Raw genomic sequence first — 17,527 nt, 5'->3', positions numbered from 1 at the left:
CTGGTTGACATTCTGAACCATATAGCATACCTAATCAGACCCCTACTAATTGGCCTGAGATTGATAGGAAAAGTGAAACCCCACAGCAAGATCTAGGACACCACACCCATGTAAAACCCAGCACATAAGAAAGTAAGTTTCATTGTCAAACACTGTGTTATCCATGTTAATGTAAGCAGAGTCAGGATGAGCTCCACCCTGACATCTGGTGGTGAGGTGTAGCAAGTTGTGGAAAAGAACTTCAGGGACTGATCTCATTTGCATAGGCACACCCACCCCGCCAAGCATGAGCCCATAGCTGCCCAAATGGTCACTTTGGCTGCTGTGGGATCCCCAGTGTCTCTGTTATTGGGGCAGGAAGAATAAATTGTTGTTACCCTGATTATGGGAACTGTGCTTGGAACTGTACTGGGCCTTTTGTTATGATGGAGGGACTCGCCATCAACTGAACAGCACTCGCTAGGCAAGGGACATGGGTTCCAAAACTCTGTGAATTGAGAGAGGTTGGGGATAGGTATTTATACTTGGTGGTATGGGCCCCTCTGGTGAGGGCCTTACATGCTAATTGCACTTTCTCCACGGTGGAATATAAGAGCTAATGTTGATTCTATTAGGAGTCTAATTACAGGCTGCTGAGCTGAATTCACTTTGGGCTAATGGTGCACCAGCGCTGAGGCTCCCTTACTACAAGCTGAAATCACAAAAGAGCTAAAAACTGATTAAGAGCTGAAATTACTGAGTGTGGTGTTAAGTAGTGGGGAAGCGTGAAGCTATATTGTGGAGCAGTTTGTGGGACAGCTGGAGCGGCTTGTGGACTGGCTGGTGGAGCAGTTCATGGGACGGCAGGAGCTGTTTGTGGACTGGCTGGTGGAGTGGAGCGGAGCCCTATGGAGCTGTGGGGCAGCCAGCTTCAGATCATGTAAGGTGCCCCTTACCTCTTCCTGCCCCTCCCCCCATTTCCACCCAGGTTGGGAGGTAAAACTCTGTAGATAAACTTTTGAACTCTGGGGCTGCCCTGACCAGGGACAGAGACTTTTGGGACTTTGGGTGATTTCAGGTTGCTGGACTCAAGAACCCAAGGGAAAGGACATGCCCCAATTTGCTTGGGGTGGGTTTTTGCTCATGGGTTGTGTTATGAATCCTGTTGGTGGTGTGTCCCAAACATAATGCCACATTGTTTCTCTCTGTTATTAAAAGGCTTTTTTTTTTGCTACACTCAGACTCTGTGCTTGCGAGAGGGGAAGTATTGCCTCTTGGAGGCGCCCAGCGGGGGTGGTGTGTATTTGTCCCAGGTCACTGGGTGGGGGCTCGAGCCAGTTTTGCATTGTGTTATTGGAATGGAACCCCTAGATACTGAACCCGGCCCTTGTTGCTGCCAACTCTGATGGGCAGAAGGGTTACATTAATATCAGATACTTTGTACAGAATTACTTAGCTCACACCTTTTTCAGAGGAAGAAACAGGAGCCTGTAATGTGGAGAGCCTTTCACATCAGGACATACTGTGGTTTTCTCACAAAAACACCCTATTTGTAATAAAAAGTGAATCAAAACTGGATGCTGTTCAAAAAGTGCAAATTAGTGTGGTGAGCTGCCTAATCTACTGCAAATATAGACTGTATAGGTAACAATATGGCTGGACAAATACTCATTCTTTTATTGCTGACAGGGTTGTAGATTCAGTGATTCAGAGAGAAACTGTTTCTTTTGGTGTCTTAAATAGGTGATGAAAACACTTACCACTTCATTTATGCGCAAAGAAAAAAAAGGACATGATCACAATTTCCTCATGAGAAGTGATATGGCAAACTGCATTAACGAGCACCTCTCAAAGGGAGGGATTCTGTCTAAACAAGAGTTTTACAAATATCAAATGTGTCTGCTATAAAACAAAGGAACTTTGCCCTAATTGCAAGGATTTCAGTGACTTTTGGTGAAATTTGATATGAATTATTGTTTGCTTTAATGAGTATAAAGTACCAGTGCTGAGGATTGTTTCATAACCAACTAAATAAATGAAGCCCAAAATGTAAGAACTTTCTCGATAGTTATCATCTTTGACGGTTGGGATGGAAATCATTATTTTAAAGGACAGAAGGCCATGCCTCTGCCACCATGTTCTTTGGTTTGGCAAATTTCTCCCTCAGTCAGAGCTTCCTAACATCAGCCTGTTCCTGGGCTCATTCGCTGTCTTACATTCCTCTTACCATGATCCATTCTTCTGTTGCTCTTTCTAAATATTTCAAAACTGTGTAACCTTTTTTTAGTTTTTCTGATATGTTTCATCAGGAAAAACTCCACTTTTCCTCCTCCTAATGTTGCTGCTACTTCAGATTTGATATCTCTTCTTGTAACCCCATATTTTATTGTTAATAATAGTTGATCTATTTGGCTTTTGAGTTTGATCTTATTGCTATGTCCTTCCGTTATACTTAATCAGTGCTTTGAATCAAAGGCATTAAATAAACAAATTGTAATGCAATTTTAACTCTTTCAGACTACCCATTTAATGTTTACTTCTAATTAATTGCCAAAGCAAGGGTCAAATTCACCACAGGCGTCTGCAAGCACAACTTCATGGCCTTTGGTGGAGTTGCTGTCACATACACCAGTGGTGAATTCTACAAGGCCAGAAAGGCCGGACTCAGTACCTCACACTTTCCTGGTACAGATTCAGGCAAGATGGCAGTTTTTCCAAGTCACAGTTTTCCTACATTCCAGTGAACGATCAGTAAGGCTATGTTTTAGTATTTTAATCAGGGCACGTATTTTTAGTAAAAGTCATGGATAGGTCATGGGCTGTAAGCAAAAATTCATAGGCCCCGACCTGTCCATGACTTTTACTAAAAATACGTGCCCTGATTAAAACTTGTGCTGGGGGGCTGTGGGTGCTCGGGGGGGAAGGCAGCCCGAGACCCCCACTGGTACTGGGGGGGGAGAGGGCCGGGCTGTGGTGTGTGGCCCGGGACCCCTGCTGGGGGAGGTGTGGGGTGGATTGGCGGGGCTGGCAGGGGCTTCCTGTCCAGCTCTGCATCCCTGAAGCTCCTAGGCGGTGGAGGCAGGGGCCATTGCAGGCGCTCTGCTGCTCCCACCACAAGCGCTGGCTGCTGCAGCTCCCTTTGGCCAGGAACCGCAGCCAATGGGAGATGCGAGGGCAGGGTCTGTGGGCGCAGGCAGAATGCGGTATGGAGACCCGCCCCTCCGCAGCCTAGGAGCTGCGGGGGGTCATGCCAGTGTGAGCCGGGGAGCCCTCCACCCCAAGCCCCCCCTGCCCTCCCCAACCCTTGCCCCTAGCCCTGAGCCCCCTCCCACACACCCAAACTGCTGCTGCTGGCCCAGTGCCAGCACCAGCAGCTACAGAAGTCACAGAGGTCACGGAAAGTCACAGAATCCGTGACCTCCGTGACAGACTCACAGTCTTAATTATCAGTACATTATATAAAACAAACATATGATCAATTAAACATAAACCTGACATGTTTCTCTTAACACTTAAAAGTATCAACACAATGAATAATAACCTTGAAGATGTGGATAAATTGGAAAGAATCCAGAGGAGAGCAACAAAAATTATAAAAGATTTAGAAAACCTGATTTATGAGGAAAGGTTAAAACAAATGGGCATATTTAATCTTGAGAAAAGAAGACTGAAAGGGGTCCCAATAATATGTTAAGGGCTATTAGAAAGAAGACAGTGATCAATTGTTCTCAGTGTCCAGTGAAGTGAGGGCAAGAAGTAATGGGCTTAATCTGCAGCAAGGGAGATTGAGGTTAGATTTTCGGGGAAAACTTTCTAACTATGAGGGTAGTTAAGCTCTGGAATAGGCTTCCAAGGGAGGCTGCTTACATCCCCATTGTTGAAGGTTTCTAAAAACAGGTTGAACAAACACCATAGATTCATAGATATTTAGGTTAGAAGGGACCATTATGATCATCTAGTCTGACCTCCTGCACAACGCAGGCCACAGAATTTCACCCACCACTCCTACAAAAAACCTCACACCTATATCTGTGCTATTGAAGTCGTCAAATCGTAGTTTAAAGACTTCAAGGAGCAGAGAATCCTCCAGCAAGTGACCCGTGCCCCATGCTACAGAGGAAGGCAAAAAACCTCCAGGGCCTCTTCAAATCTGCCCTGGAGGAAAATTCCTTCCCGACCCCAAATATGGCGATCAGCTAAACCCTGAGCATATGAGCAAGATTCATCAGCCAGGTACGACAGAAAATTCTTTCTTGGGAAACTCGGATCTCACCCCGTCTAATAGTCCATCACAGGCCATTGGGCCTATTTACCATGAATATTTAATTACCAAACCCATGTTATCCCATCATACCATCTCCTCCATAAACTTATCGAGTTTAATCTTAAAGCCAGATAGATCTTTTGCCCCCACTGCTTCCCTTGGAAGGCTATTCCAAAACTTCACTCCTCTGATGGTTTAAAAACCTTCGTCTAATTTCTAGTCTAAATTTCCTAGTGGCCAGTTTATATCCATTTGTTCTTGTGTCCACATTGGTACTGAGCTTAAATAATTCCTCTCCCTCTCCGGTATTCATGCCTCTGATATATTTATAGAGAGCAATCATATCTCCCCTCAACCTTCTTTTAGTTAGGCTAAACAAGCCAAGCTCCCTGAGTCTCCTTTCATAAGACAAGTTTTCCATTCCTCGGATCATCCTAGTAGCCCTTCTCTGTACCTGTTCCAGTTTGAATTCATCCTTCTTAAACATGGGAGACCAGAACTGCACACAGTATTCCAAGTGAGGTCTCACCTGTGCCTTGTATAACGGTACTAAAACCTCCTTATCCCTACTGGAAATACCTCTCCTGATGCATCCCAAGACTGCATTAGCTTTTTTCACAACCATATCACATTAGCGGCTCATAGTCATCCTATGATCAACCAATACTCCAAGGTCCTTTTCCTCTTCTGTTACTTCTAATTGATGCGTCCCTAGATTATAACTAAAATTCTTGTTATTAATCCCTAAATGCATGACCTTACACTTCTCACTATTAAATTTCATCCTATTAATATTACTCCAGTTTACAAGGTCATCCAGATCCTCCTGTAGGGTATCCCTGTCCTTCTCTAAATTGGCAATACCTCCCAGCTTTGTATCATCCACAAACTTTATTAGCACACTCCCACTTTTTGTGCCAAGGTCAGTAATAAAAAGATTGGTCCCAAAACCAATCCTTGAGGAACTCCACTGGTAACCTCCCTCCAGCCTGACAGTTCACCTTTCATTAGGACCCGTTGTAGTCTCCCCTTTAACCAATTCCTTATCCACCTTCCAATTTTCCTATTGATCCCCATCTTATCCAATTTAACTAATAATTCCCCATGTGACACAGTATCAAATGCCTTACTAAAATCTAGGTAAATTAGATCCACTGCGTTTCCTTTGTCTAAAAAATCTGTTACTTTCTCAAAGAAGGAGATCAGGTTGGTTTGGCACGATCTACCTTTTGTAAAACCATGTTGTATTTTGTCCCATTTACCATTGACTTCAATGTCCTTAACTACCTTCTCCTTCAAAATTTTTTCCAAGACCTTGCATACTACAGATGTCAAACTAACAGGCCTATAATTACCCGGATCACTTTTTTTCCTTTCTTAAAAATAGGAATTATGTTAGCAATTCTCCAATCATACGGTACAACCCCTGAGTTTACAGATTCATTAAAAATTCTTGCTAATGGGCTTGCAATTTCTTGTGCCAATTCCTTTAATATTCTTGGATGAAGATTATCTGGGCCCCCCGATTTAGTCCGATTAAGCTGTTTGAGTTTCACTTCTACCTCAAATATGGTAATGTCTACCTCCATATCCTCATTCCCATTTGTCATGCTACCATTATCCCTAAGATCCTCTTTAATCTTATTAAAGACTGAGGCAAAGTATTTGTTTAGATATTGGGCCATGCCTAGATTATCCTTGATCTTCACTCCACCCTCAGTGTTTAGCGGTCCCACTTCTTCTTTCTTTGTTTTCTTATTTATATGACTATAGAACCTTTTACTATTGGTTTTAATTCCCTTTGCAAGGTCCAACTCTACTTGACTTTTAGCCTGTCTCACTTTATCCCTACATGTTCTGACCTCAGGGAAGGTCTAGGTTTACTTGGCCTGAGCACAGGGGCCCAGACTAGATGCTCTCTGAAGGTCCCTACCTGCCCTACGTTTCTGTGATTATAATGTCCTGATGTTTCCATACATGCATATTTATATTAAAGTATTTTTGCCCTGCTTTATAATGAATAATACAGAATATTAATACAAAAACAAGTAGTAACAAACCAAACCAACAGCCTTTCTCTGCACAAAAAGAGCACATCCACCAAAATATATATAAAAAAAAAAATCCCCCATTTCAGCCCCCCTCTTAAACCCCTCCCCCCCAGCCCCTCAGAATCCCAGGAAAAATCTAGACCCTAAAAACCTTCCAAAATGATTGGGTTTGCAGCATGCCCAAAATGTCAACAAATCTGGGTTATTTCAGACCATGGAGAAGAAAGTAAATTGCAAATCCTGGGAGTTCTAGCAGAAAAGCACCCTGCCAACAGGTCTTTTTCCTTTATGGCAAGGGAAATCCAGTTTGAGCACTTCCACTGATTTTTTTCTGGCAAGAGTAAGCTACTTAAGTCTTTATGGACTGTTTCCCCTCTGAGCCCTCTGGAAATTCTGTTTCATTCAGCCCCTTAAGTATGCGCTTTAGTGCCCAGGGTAAGCAGGCATATTTGTGTCTCCTCCCTTTTTTTTCCTCCTTCATTTTTCCACCCTTGCAGCTTTTTGCCCTCCCTGGGCAGCTGCCGCACTCACCCTACCCGTTTACAATCCTGGGTGTGTTTATAGCAATGATGCACCTGTGTAATCTCTAATGATACTGAGGAATTAATACTTGCTTATTTTATTCTTTTTTAAAATAAGTATTTTTCAAGAGATTTCAAAAACATCTGGGCAGGCTTCCTGAGTCTCAGGCTCCCCATTGACCCTAGTCAATGACCAGGGTCAGTGGTCTACGGTCACATCTGTTATGCACATGACCTGATCAGCTGCTCACATTTGCCTGTGCAAACCACAGGCTGTCTCCACAGTCATTATCTGTAAAGCACCATACACGTTGATACTGCATATGTAAATTATAGAGGAGGCTGATCCAAATTCTGAGCCCCAAAATTCAGGATATCTAGAAAAAGGGGTTTAGTCTGATGATTTCTCTATAAAATATTAAATAAGAAAGTTTCCTTAGCCGTGGTGTCAGCTGACTGAATGTGCTTCCATCCCACTGCACCGATACCCCTTTGTTAGATAGTTTGAAAATGATTTCCCGAGAGTCACCTTTTCTTATTGTTGTGAAGTTGCTTTGGCAAAATTCAGAGAAAAGGAATTTTTAGAGATCACGTGCTTGTTTAAAAAAGCCTGTTCTGTTCTGTTCATATTCTTATACCATGTGCTTCATGGTGGCATCTGGGTGGCTAAAGTTAACATTGTGACACAGCAGATAGATATGTATCTTTCAATATACTGCCACTAAATACAATATTATCCTACTGGAATTATACTATATGGTCCATTTGTTCTTTCCCTCCTAATTTCCTATGTTCTCAGCCACATGACTTCCTAATTAGTTGCTTCATATATAAATACAAAACAGCAGGCTCAGCATAACTATCTATATTATGCAGTATTTCATTTATTTTAACTTTTTATTATATTTATATATATATGTGTGTATATAATAAACAAACATAACAAACTACATAAACTTCTCATAATATATTAACCATTTGCTACCTAACCTTAGCTATACTTGAAACATTTAATTATATATATGAATGGTTAAACTGTAAATCAATTATTTGTATCACAACATTTACAAACAAACAGAATTTGTTTATAATAATACAACTAGGGCTGTCAAATGATTAAAAAATTAATCATGAGATTTTAAAAAAATCCTGATTAATTGTAGTTTTAAATAGTTTTTGATGTTTTCTACATATTCAAATATATTGATTTCCGTTACAACACACAACACAAAGTATACAGTGCTTATTTTATATGATCATTTTTATTACAGATATTTGCACTGTAAAAAAGATAAGCAAAAGAAATATCTGGTAGTACTTTTCAATTCACCTCTTACAAGTACTTTAGTGCAGTCTCTTAATCGTGAAAGTGCAACTTACAAATATAGAATTATTTTTTTACATAACTGCCTGCACTCAAAAATAAAACTATGTAAAACTTTAAAGCCTACATGTCCACTCGCTCCTACTTCTTGTTCAGCCAATTGCGAAGACAAACAAGTTTGTTTACATTTACAGGAGATAATGCTGCCCGCTTCTTATTTACAATGTCACCTGAAAGTGAGAACAGGTGTTTGCAGGCACTGTTGTAGCCGGCATTAGAAGATATTTATGTGTCAGATATGCTAAACATTTGTGTGCTCCTTCATGCTTCGACCACCATTCCACCATTAATTGAGTTAATTTGTTTTGAGTTAATTGTGTGAGTTAACTGTGATCAATTGACGGCTCTAAATCCAACTATTTAAAAAATTATTAAAATAAGTTAAAAAATAAAGCAAAATTCAGAGGAGGGGGATACACACAGGGAGGGAAGGAAGTGGGTAGAGAGGTGGGGGAATGCAAGGTTGGGGAATGCATACATTTAATATGATTATTCAGATACTTCCAGGAAAGCCTCCCATATATCTGAGAATTTTTCTTGGGTATTTCTGTTACAGTATGGATTTCTTTCCATGGTGGCCAAGCTTACAATGTCTATGCTCCAGTCTTCAATTGTTGGTTGCTTTTTGGATTTCTATTTTTGTAGTTCTAGTCTTCTCGCAATTATTGGTGCTCTTCTAAGCCAAAGTTTTTCAAATTTATTCAGCTTCTGGTTACCATCCATTTGGTTTAAAATTATGTTTAACTTGTGTCAAGGTTCCTCTCCCACTCTGAACTCTAGGGTACGGATGTGGGGACCTGCACGAAAGACCCCCTAAGCTTATTCCTACCAGCTTAGGTTAAAAACTTCCCCAAGGTACAAACTTTGCCTTGTCCTTGAACTGTATGCTGCCACAACCAAGCGTCTTACAGAAAGACCAGGGAAAGAGCCCACTTGGAGACGTCTTCCCCCAAAATATCCCCCCAAGCCCTACACCCCCTTTCCTGGGGAAGGCTTGCTAAGAATCCTTATCAATTGGTACAGGTGAACACAGACCCAAACCCTTGGATCTTAAGAACAATGAAAAAGCAATCAGGTTCTTAGAAGAAGAATTTTAATTAAAGAAAAGGTAAAAGAATCACCTCTGTAAAATCAAGATGGTAAATACCTTACAGGGTAATCAGATTCAAAGCATAGAGAATCCCTCTAGGCAAAACCTTAAGTTACAAAAAGACACAAAACCAAGAATATACATTCCATCCAGCACAGCTTATTTTACCACCTATTACACAAAAGGAAATCTAACGCATTTCCAGCTAGATTACTTACTAACAGTTGTAAGGCTGCATTCCTGATCTGTTCCCGGCAAAAGCAACACACAGACCCTTTGTTCTCCTCCCCGCCCCCCCCCCCCCGCCCATCCATATTTGAAAGTATCTTGTCTCCATTATTGGTCATTTTGGTCAGATGCCAGCGAGGTTATTTTAGCTTCTTAACGCTTTACAGGTGAAAGGGTTTTGCCTCTGACCAGGAGGGATTTTATAGCACTGTATACAGAAAGGTGGTTACCCTTCCCATTATATTTATGACAACTTGTAGCGCAATTTTATTTGCTAGGAAAAAAATTAACTCATCAATTAAGTTCTGCCCAAAACATGTGGGTATAGGAGCATTCCCAGAGCTTATGGGCTAAGCTAGTACCTGCTGAATCATAGCACCAACATTTGTCTGACTTAGTGGCACCTATTTTGAACAGTCAAAGAGGGGTGTCCAATGCATGCTCCATATGATTTTTCCACTGAATTAGTCTTAAACAGAGGTCCAAGAGACAGTTCAGTGCTAAAACTTGTTTCCATTGGTTAGCAAAGAATAATTGCCATAGTTCCTCCTCCCATTTCTTTTTTAGGATGTCCATTTTCAATTCAAATTTGCTGGCCAGGTGTGCATATAGCATTGCCATAGGTCTTGGCAATCTGGTAATATGTGGAGAAATGAAAGCAGTTCAGGTGGGTTGGGGCAATGCACGCATCGGGGCCAGATAGGAGATGGCATGTTTAAATTGGACGTATCGCCGCCACTCCTTTGTCTCTAGACTGAACCTTTCTTTTAATATTGTGAAATGGAGGGAAGGTGTCATTTTCAGTAAACTGACTGACTGGTCAGAATTCCTTTCATAATCCAATCCAGGCAAATGATGGAGTTGCCTGCTTCTAGTTACCCCATAGAGAGGCCTTGGTATGTAGAAGGAGGTAATTTTTAACTTTAGTAGAGATAGTATGCCAAGCATTTCTGGCTGCCACAATAGTTCGTAATTGTTTGTTAGGGAATCAGTAGTAAAGTGTAGTACATTGGAAAGTGGGAAAGGAGCAACCAACTCTTTTTCCAGCTTGAGCCAGTCCAGGGTTCTACAGCACAGGAGAATGAGCCACTGTGCTGCTTGGCTAAGAATTATTGCTTGATGGAAAAGTTTAAAGTTGGGAAATCTAAAACCACGTGTTTTGATAGGAGCTGTAAACTGTGTTAAGGAAATTCTAGGGTTGTTACCAGCACCCCACAAGAAGGAACAGAACATGTTGTAGATTTTCGGTAAAATTTAAGGAAGGAAAATGGATAGGATGGGAATTCAGGGAAAAAAAAAAGGGGGGGATCCTGGGAAGGGTTTTAGTTCTGTTTATTTTTCTTCAAAAGGGGAGAGAGTGCCTGCCATCTATTTAAATATTTTGCCAACTGCATAATTAATGGAGCTAGGTTAACCTGAACTAAGTTTTTAATTTCCTTAGGGAACAGGATGCCAAGATATCTGAGGTTTGTCTTACTATCTAAATATCCCAGTAGGAGAGCAACTTCCAGCTAAATCCAATAAGATCTTAATTGCTTCTAACTTATCCCAATTTGTCTTGTAGCCAGAGAATTACCAAAGTTATCTATTGTATGTAGGATATATGTAATAGATTGATCTGGATTTTCAACAAACAAGAGGATGTCATCTGCATATAGAAGGATTTTTGTCTCCTGAGTACCTGATTTGATCCCTTGAATACCTTGCTGTACCCTAAAATTAGTATTGCAAGTGGTTATAATGCTAAATTGAATTGGAGCAAGGAGAGGGGGCATCCCTCTCTAGCTCCCTGAAACAGATCAAAGGTGGGGGGGGGATATTGTGCTGTCTGTTAGGATATGAGTGTTGGGATTGGAATATAACAGCTTTATCCATGAAGTAAAGGATTTCCCCAACCCAAATTTATTCAGGGTAAGAAACAGATGTTGCCAGCTCAGTCTGTCAAAGGCTTTCTATGCTTAGAGTGAAATAATTGAATGAGTGAAATGATAAGTTTTTAAGTACAGTAGATCCTCAGAGTTACGAACTGACTGGTCAACCACACGCCTCATTTGGAACGAGAAGTATTCAATCAGACAGCAGCAGAGAAAAAAAAAGCAAATACAGTACAATACTACTAAATGTAAACTAGGGAAAAAAATAAAGGGAAATGTTTAAAGATTTGACAAGGTAAGAAAACTGTTTCTGTGCTTGTTTCATTTAAATGAAGATGGTTAAAAGAAGCATTTTTCTTCTGCATAGTAAAGTTTCTAAACTGTATTGAGTCAATGTTCAGTTATAAACTTTTGAAAAAACAACCATAATGTTGTATTCAGAGTTATGAACAACCTCCATTCCCGAGTTGTTTGCAACTCTGAGGTTCTACTGTACATAAAAGGTGGTTACAAGGAGAAGGGAGAAAAATTGTTCTTGTTAACCTCTGAGGATAGGACAAGAAGCAGTGGGCTTAAATTGCAGCAAGGGGGTATGTTGGACATTAGGAAAATCTTTCTAACTGTCATGGTAGTTAAGTGCTGGAATGAATTGCCAAGGGAGGCTGTGGAACCTCTGTCATTGGAGATTTTTAAGAGCAGGTTAGACAAAAACCTGTCAGGGATGGTCTAGATAATACTTAGTCCTGCCTGGAGTGCAGGGGACTGGACTAGAAGACCTCTCGAGGTGCCTTCCAGTCCTATGATTCTATGATGGATTTGCCCTCTACTGTTTGTTGCTAGACTGAGAGCTGAACCCCAACACTGCAGTGACTGATCTGGTAAAGTTGTTTTAATTCATCCTATCTTCTGCATGAGGTCTTTTGCTGTAGTGAGGTCAGATACCTTTCAGCTTCTTTTGCTCTCACAAAACGAAATATCTTGCCTTCCTTTTTAACTTTGACAGTAGCAGAGAAGAAAATGAAGTAGTCCAAACCCAATCCTTTGGCAAGCACTCCTGAGCTATTGAATTTATCCCTCTTTTCCACCATGTCCTAGGTGTAATCTGGGAACATTCATCAACTTGTGTCCTTTCCATGTTAGATTTTCCGGTTCATGGGCTTTTTAAAGAACAAGTTCCTTAATACTATATTTTCAGTGTCTTACAATTGTGGCCCAGGGCTTTGCATTTGGAGAGGGCTTTGGTGCAAGAGAGCAGTGGGCTCTCTCAATATCTAAGTTCTGATCGGGGGGAGAGACACAAGCTCTGGCAGTATTGTGAATAAATATTCCCCTGGCCTCCAGTTTTCCATCCGCTCTGGGAGACCCACAATTCTCAGATTGTCTCTCCTTGGTCTTCTGTCTAGATCATTAAGTACTTCTCCTGCAGTGCTTTAATAGTCCTTTCCTGTTGCTCTGAGGTTATATTCCTAGTACTCACTGTGTCTTCTAGGAAGTCTATTCTATTCTCAGCTTCCTCTAGTCTTGATGCCAAGCTTTGCAAATTAGCTTGGTGTGTGCTAGTAACATTTTTGATCTCAGTTATATCTTCAGATATTTTACTCAAGATAGTCTGCCTGTTTATTATTTGTTTTAGCCAGTCCATAACTCCATCTAATCTCAGAGGGGCAGCCTTTTCCTGGTCAGCCATTTTAGCTACAAGAGGGCTGTCCAACAGCTTCTGCTTTTTAGGATTTTGTAGAGAGTCTGAAGATGGAGCAGCATCCATAATGGTACTAAATTAAAAGAAAAGAATTGTAGACTAATAGCTGATGAATATTAGATGGAAAAAACGTGACTCAGTTGCTGATGGTTATGGATTTTAGGAGGTGGGGAAGGGATGCAGCCACCATCCCCCTAGTGACTCCCGGAAGTCCGACAGTATGTAATTTTAAATAAACATATCCTTAAATATATTTTTGTAACTAGGTTTTAAAATGCTGCTCATTTCCATTACTCATTTCCCATCAACATATCACATGATTTTTTACCATTTGAGACTGACTGTTACCGTTTTGCTGCATATTCCTGTTTTGCCCTCAATAGAATCTAAAATAATTTGAATATGATTTTTCACTGGCATGGTAAATAGTCTGCTTCCATTTTACCATATTCGGTCAAAGATAAAGAAATTATAACTGCAGGATTCCCTGACCCATTTTTAGTCCATAGGTCATGTATCCTGTAATATATTCCCTACAGGGATAAATGTTCTTATTTCCACTGAGAGAATCATGTTCATGCTTTTCAAAATATCTTTGTCTGTCTACTCAGCCTGTTCAATGAATAATCCTAGGTCTATATGATTCAATATGAAAACATCTAACAGACATACAGCTTTTGTTTTGTAAACTGTACATTATACATCAATTATTTAGGGATGTGGTTGTAATGTTGAAGAAAAATTGTCATATTATTCTAATCCAGTACTTAAAAGATTATCTCAAAAATTGGAAATATAATTTATTTATAGACACATATCCAAGATATTATGAGAGTTAACAGTTAAACTAGAATGGAGGACAAGCTTTTGACTTAACAAAAGAAAGTGAATGATAATCTTCATAATATGTCATGGATACGTTACTTTGTCAGCTGCTGAGAGACAAAACAGAGCCAACTGAGGCAGAGAGATCTGCTTTTATCGCAGCAGATGTGAAATATCTGTGTATATTACCGTTTTGTTAATGCAGTTGTATTAATGCTGTATTGAAAAAAGTCACTCCTTATTTTGTTGCCAGTGCAAAAAAAGTGTGTTCTTAACTGAGGTTAGCTAACCTGGGTTAAAATAGCAATGAACATACGGCAATTCAGCTTTTAATTCAAGTTAGCATCTCAAGTTAAAGCCTATACACATCCTGGCATTGAACTCAAATTGCTAACCTGAATTAAAAGCCAAGTTGTCATGTCTTGACTGTTACTAAAACCCAACTTAGCAAACCTTTTTTTGCAGTGAAGATATACCCTTAGCAGATGTGTGTTCTCTTTACCCCTCTGCTCCTGTTAGCCAGATATAGATGTAGTAAGTAATTCCCCTACTGTTTTGCATATCATCACATTTTATTTATATAGCATTCAAATATTGCCTCTTCTGCATGATGTTTGGGGTGATTTACTTACTCACAGAAACTTCCACATCCACAGATTTACTTACTCACAGAAACTAGCCTTCGTTGCACCCTGATAAAATAGTAACACAAACATTTTGCATTTCCAGAGAGGAAGGATTGCCATATGATTAGGGAACAGGATGGGGATTCAGAAGACCTGGGTTCTATTCTTAGTTCTGCCACAGACTCCTCCTTTGACGTGGGGGAAGATCACTTGAGTGCCCTGTACCTCAGTTTCTCCATCTGTATAATGGGGATGTTATTAATCTGCCTCACAATGCTCTTGTGTAGTTAAATGAACTGATCTTTATAAAACAAGTTGAGATTCTCAGATTGAGGGCGCTATGTAAGTTTGACATGTAGTTATTAGGAAAATAGGATTTATCATACCAGGTTAGAACATAGTCCATCGAGTCCAATACCCGGTCCAAAACAACAATGACCAGTACCGAATGACACAGAAGAAGGGACATGAAATCAAACTAGAAGGAAGTGTGATCTGATCCTTTATCACTGTTTCTGTGTGCCAATGTTTATGAAATAGCATCGTCTAGAGGCGTGAGTTAGAGTTTGGGGACTGGGTGAGGGAATCCTTTGTTTTCCCCAGACTGGTAAAGATGACAAACCCCTGTACATTTTCAAATTCTATGATTGCTACTAAGACCAATACCGGGGGAAAAAACTTTAAAGGGCTTCAAACAGTAGACAAGCAAAATTGCTCTGTACAGCACACAGGTTTCCAATGCACTATTACCAATCTTCACAACACTGTCTACTAATTGACACTATTTAAACTTAAAACAAATACATATTATGCAATGTTGTACGGATGCCAAACTTAGTTGCATCCAGTCTATCCCAAAAGCCTGAAGCAAATTAATAGCTCTTTATCTTCCTGTCCACACTGCTGACATACAGAATGCAACTTATCCCGTGCTAACATTCTGAAAAAGGCAGCTGTTAACTGCTGTACAAATCTAGAAATGAATGTCAGCTGACCATTGTGTTTGAAATGGGCCTATGATATTCACCCAAATAATAAGGCACATCTGTTTAACAGGGGCGAGCTCAGTATGACCTCTAAATGTTGAAACATCAGGTTATATCCGTATTGCTTCAAGGATCATACCCAAGTTGATTTCTGAGACTAAGCCCTGGTCTACGCTAGGAGTTGAGGTCGATTTTAGCAGCGTTAAATCGATTTAACGCTGCACCCGTCCACACGACGAAGCCCTTTTTTCCAACTTAAAGGGCTTTTAAAATTGATTTCCTTACTCCACCCCCGACAAGGGGATTAGTGCTGAAATCGGCCCTTCTGGGTCAAATTTGGGGTACTGTGGATGCAATTAGACGGTATTGGCCTCCGGGAGCTATCCCACAGTGCTCCATTGTGACTGCTCTGGACAGGACTCTCAACTCAGATGCACTGGCCAGGTAGACAGGAAAAGGCCCGTGAACTTTTGAATTTCAATTTCCTGTTTGGCCAGCATGGCAAGCTGCAGGTGACCATGCAGAGCTCATCAGCCCAGGTGACCGTGATGGAGTCTCAGAATCGCAAAAGAGCTCCAGCACGGACCGAACGGGAGGTACGGGATCTGATCGCTGTATGGGGAGAGGAATCTGTGCTATCAGAACCCCATTCCAGTTTTCGAAATGCCAAAACATTTGTCAAAATCTCCCAGGGCATGAAGGACAGAGGCCATAACAGGGACCCGAAGCAGTGCCGCGTGAAACTTAAGGAGCTGAGGCAAGCCCTACCAGAAAACCAGAGAGGCGAAAGGCCGCTCTGCGTCCAAGCCCCAAACATGTCGCTTCTATGATGAGCTGTATGCCATTTTAGGGGGTTCAGCCAGCACTACCTCAGCCGTGTTGTTTGACTCCTTCAATGGAGAGGGAGGCAACACGGAAGCAGGTTTTGGGGACGAGGAAGTTGATAGCTCACAGCAAGCAAGGGGAGAAACCGGTTTTCCCGACAGCCAGGAACTGTTTCTCACCCTGCACCTGGAGCCAGTACCCCACGAACCCACCCAAGGCTGCCTCCTGGACCTGCGAGGCAGAGAAGGGACCTCTGGTGAGTATACCTTTTAAAATACTATACATGGTTTAAAAGCAAGCATGTTTTATGATTAATTTGCCCTGGCATTTGTGGCTCTCCTGGATGTACTCCCAAAGCCTTTGCAAAAGGTTTCTGGGGAGGGCAGCCTTATTCCATCCACCATGGTAGGACACTTTACCACTCCAGGCCAGTAGCACGTACTCGGGAATCATTGTAGAACAAAGCATTGCAGTGTATGTTTGCTGGCGTTCAAACATCCATTCTTTATCTCTCTGTGTTATCCTCAGGAGAGTGATATCATTCATAGTCACCTGGTTGAAATAGGGTGCTTTTCTTAAGGGGACACTCAGAGGTGCCCATTCCTGCTGGGCTGTTTGCCTGTGGCTGAACAGAAATGTTGCCCACTGTTAGCCACGGGAAAGGGGGAGGGGCTAGCAACGCGCTGGGGGGAGGCAAAATGCGACCTTGTAATGAAAGCACATGTGCTGTGTATGTAATGTTAATGGGAAGGCTTACCGTGAAAGAGTGTACCCATTGTTCTAGAAAATGTCTTTTTAAATACCATTGTCCCTTTTTTTCTCTCCACCAGCTGCATGTGGTTCAAGGATCACAGGATCTTCTCCTTCTCAGACACTAGTGAAGATTAGAAGGCGCAGAAAACTCACTCGTGATGAAATATTCTCTGAGCTCATGCTGTCCTCCCACACTGACAGAGCACAGACGAATGCATGGAGGCAGACAATGTCAGAGTGCAGGAAAGCACAAAATGACCGGGAGGAGAGGTGGCAGGCTGAAGAGAGTAAGTGGCCTGTAGTACTATACAAAAAAGAAAAGCACATTTTCATTAATAAATTTATACTAAACTGTTATCAACAGGAGAAACGGAGGGAGTCCCACCTCAGAATATCCCATAGCCCAGGGACTGCAGAGTCTC

This window comes from Eretmochelys imbricata, chromosome 21 (genome assembly GCF_965152235.1).
Source record: "Eretmochelys imbricata isolate rEreImb1 chromosome 21, rEreImb1.hap1, whole genome shotgun sequence".
In the NCBI taxonomy this organism is placed as follows: domain Eukaryota; kingdom Metazoa; phylum Chordata; order Testudines; family Cheloniidae; genus Eretmochelys; species Eretmochelys imbricata.
This window is presented reverse-complemented; position numbering follows the sequence as displayed.